The sequence below is a fragment of the Vigna radiata genome, chromosome 9 (genome assembly GCF_000741045.1).
Source record: "Vigna radiata var. radiata cultivar VC1973A chromosome 9, Vradiata_ver6, whole genome shotgun sequence".
Classification (NCBI taxonomy): Eukaryota; Viridiplantae; Streptophyta; class Magnoliopsida; order Fabales; family Fabaceae; genus Vigna; species Vigna radiata.
In genome coordinates, this window is record NC_028359.1 from 6,326,259 (window position 1) to 6,330,249 (window position 3,991).

At 32.3% G+C, this 3,991-nt stretch overlaps 1 long non-coding RNA gene across 1 annotated transcript; it reads left to right on the plus strand.

Moving 5' to 3' along the window:
• Positions 1 to 1,090, plus strand: LOC106774295. The gene is made up of 2 exons (XR_001376730.2): positions 1 to 97; positions 751 to 1,090. It is a non-coding gene; the product is annotated as an uncharacterized LOC106774295 (long non-coding RNA).
• The last annotated feature ends 2,901 nt before the right edge of the window (positions 1,091 to 3,991 follow it).

Genomic DNA, 3,991 nt, shown 5'->3' on the forward strand with positions numbered 1-3,991 from the left:
ATGGTCTGGAAGATCTGTATAAGAAGGTTCATGCTGCCATCAGAGCTGACCCTACTTTCAAGAAATCCGAGAAACAGGCACCAAAGGAGCACAAGAGGTAAGTGGCTGATATTTTTTGAATGCACATAGATTCTAGAATTAGGTGTGATCTAATATTGAAATTTATTAAATCTAATGTTAATGATATTTTTTTAGTAATATATATTATGGTTTAGTTTATTTTATGAGACACACGTTCTCTTTATGTTAAAGAACTATGTATACATACTATATGTTTTCATATATAGTAAGATGACTTTTTATGTTAAAAATATGGATCATTAGGTCATGAAATGTTGGGATTGTGAAATAAGAATCACATGTTTCTTTTTTAAGTTAAATAAAATTTTAGTCAGTCCTATAATTATTTATTTATGGTTCTATGAAGTATAATTAATTTAATTCACTCTTGGTTTTATATAAAAACGGTCATACCCAAGTATACTACTCATGGATGTGATTAATTTATTCAATAACTCCATAAAAAAAATGCTTCCATTGTAATAATTATTAAATTAAATTAGCTGTGTGTTATTGTTGTCAAAACTTCATAAAAATTACACAATAATAATAGTTTGTTTGTATTTCACCTATGTATTCTATTTTAGCTATATTTCAAGTTGTGGCATGGTTGACATTTTGGTTCTGAGTTTTGGTAATTTAGGTTTTAGTATGGAGGATGTTTCTGAAAATATTTGCATATTTATGCAGGTACAATCTTAAGAAACTCACTTATGAGGAGAGAAAGGCTAAATTGGTTGCACGGTTGCAGGCTCTCAATTCTGCTGCTGGTGATGATGATGATGAGGATGATGAGTGAAAGTTCATCATTCATGCTGTAACAGGAGCTGCTGCTGTCTTAGCTTGTATTTAGTCATTATGAGCAGTTATTTTGTAGATCACAAATTTTGGATACTTTTGGAGTTGAGTTAGCCTTTCATTTTGTGTCGGGGATGATTAATGTGTTATATTTTATTCTCATGCACTACAGATATGTTGGTTACAATATAATCAGATTTTGTTTACGCGGTATTCTAAATTTTTATTATCAGAGGTTGAACTTATCAGTTTGGGTTCAGAAAATGACGGAAAACTTATTCAAGATTTTAAATTTAAATTTGATATCTTGAGATTCAAATTATGATCCAAACTTGTCTGATTAGATTTGGTTTTTTCAATCCGAACTGATCATTGGAAAGGTTGATATGGACACGAGTAACTTCTGTCTTTCATCAGTTGATGTTAATTTAAATAAAATAATTCAAAATAAAAGGTTTAAAATTACAATTAAACTTTCTCCCAAATTTATGTGTGCACACAGTACAAGTATGTGGAATAACAATCGTCAAAATGCAATCTTTTTGGGTTTGTAAATATAAAATTAGACTTTAGTTAGTATAAGCAAAACATTTTGGAGGCACCGAGCCTTTTATATAATTAGCCCCTACCTACGTATGAGGGGGCTTTTCTAAAGCTTCCACCCCCAAAAATCCCCCTGAAATGGGTTGGTATTGACTTGGGGTCGAGTTGGCCCCTTAGGCCTCCATTATCATAATTTGATTTCCATTCTTTATGAAATGTGTAAGGAAGACTGACGTTTGAGGGAACTATGAAGTATTTTCATTCTAAGAGCTCAGGTCGACTGCAGCATCAACCTCAGAGATTTCATGAAATGCAAAATCCTATTCTCTCAATCACCTAGATTTCTTAAAGTGCAAAACCCTCTTCTATCAATCACCCAGATTTCTTGAAGTGCAAAACCTCTTTCTTTCCATCACCCTTACGAGCTCAAAATTTCTCAGAACTGCAAAACATTTTGGAGGCACCCACTTTGTTTCTCACACCTAGAGCTATCATTTTTTTTCTTAACCGCAAGGCCATCCTTGGCGTTTTATATAATCAGCCCCTTCTTTTTTGACCCACGTATGAGGGGGCTAGCCCCCACCCCCAAAACCCCCCTGAAATGGGCTGGTATTGACTTGGGGCCGGGTTGGCCCCCTAGGCTCCCATTATCATAATCTCATTTCCATTCTTTACGAAATGTGCAAGGAAGACCGACGTATGAGGGGGCTATGAAGTATTTTCATTCTAAGAGCTTAGGTCGACTGCGACATCAACCTCAAAGATTTCATGAAATGCAAAACCCCCTTCTCTCAATCACCCAAATTTCCTAAAGTGCAAAACCCTCTTCTCTCAATCACCCAGATTTCTTGAAGTGCAAAACCTCCTTCTCTCAATCACCCTTACGAGCTAAGAATTTCTCAGAACTGCAAAACATTTTGGAGGCACCCACTTTGTTTCTCACACCCATCTCATGTTATTTGTCTCACACCCACTTCGTTTCTCACATTCACTAACATTGTTTATGGCAATCGAAATGGGTTTCTGACTATTTTGACAAAGCCATTGAGTCTTGCTGAGGAGCCATTTATTGTTAAGCAGGTATGCTTTTCATTTTACATTCTAGGTGTGAGAATTCTGTTTGACCTGATCTATCTATCATGGATCTTTGACCTGATCAAATTGTAGTTATTTGTATATGTTATCTACTTTCTGATATGCTTTGATGTTTTAATACCATTCGAATGCTAAGTGTGAATTCTGTTTGACAATGTTAGCTAAATACTAGACAAATTTTATTCATGAATATTAATTAATTTCTTATGTTTGATTATTATTAATCTAATTTGAAAAAAGAAATAACAATGTTGAAATTATAGTATTGAAATTGATCATGATGATGAAAGACAAGATTTAATCAGAATTAGTAACAAAACATGCTTGCGAAAAGCACAATAATGTTCAATCAAAATACTTTTACTATACTTTTTAGAAAATTGATTAATAAAAAACTTATTGAAACTTCACGAATTCACTTCTTAACTCACAAAAGGATAATGTATAGTTTCAAAACAAAGACAAAAGGTGTATATCAACCATGAAGCAAGCAAGTTACAAAGACATTTCTCAATTTGAGAATCTTCATATTATACTTTTGGAGCTGAATAAACAAATCATGTTCTGAATAGTATAGTTTCTAAATAGTTTTCCGCTATTGTCCATACTTTGTTTGCATCATCACAAGTCAATGATACAATTAGTAATGTTCTGGAACAGTTCTTGAACTCATTTATGAGCACTGATTATAAAGAGTTTATTTCTTTCACTTCTGTTCTTATGTTTTTCTTGTGATATATGATATTTTTTTAGTTCTGTAACATTTAACTCTACAATAAATGGGAAGAAACGTAGTTAGTTAGAAAAGTTATAATAATCATGTAAAACAACACTCTAGTCATAGAGGATCTGCACTTTCTACAGACGAGGTTTCAGACATGGCTGAAGAAGGTGCATTGGCTAAAGTTCCTGTTATTGTACAAATATGTGTATATCATATTCAATGTTATGTAATTCTGATATGTCACAATGCTTTATTTTTCCTGTTAAGTTATGCTTAAGAATTTCTTTTGATTGATTTCAAAATTAAATAAGATGTCGTTCTTGTAGTTTTAATTAAGGGTGTGTTTGATTGGAGAGACCCTTTTTCTTGTTAACTAAAATTAACTATTTTTCTTGTTTTAATTAAGCAAATGTTTCTCTGTTTTCATTTTATTTCATGTTTACTAATAGTTCACAATAAATGGTAAAAAATAACAAAAGAGTGTTACTGTTTACTTTTCAAACGTTTGAAAATGGAAACAGAGCTTCTATTTATCGGGTTTATTTGACTTCCCTCTGTTCCGCTAGATTTTACATATTGCCAAATATGATTAAAACTAGTGAAGATTATTTTATCACATTAAATTGAAGAAATAAGAATTAGACACTGAAAATAATGTCGGTTATGAAGGTGCAGCTCTATCTGACACTATTTTTAGTTTATATCCATTGCAGAATTCTTCATTCCAGAATTCATCTTTCATTGTTTCTTACTCATTCTAAACCTGAAATG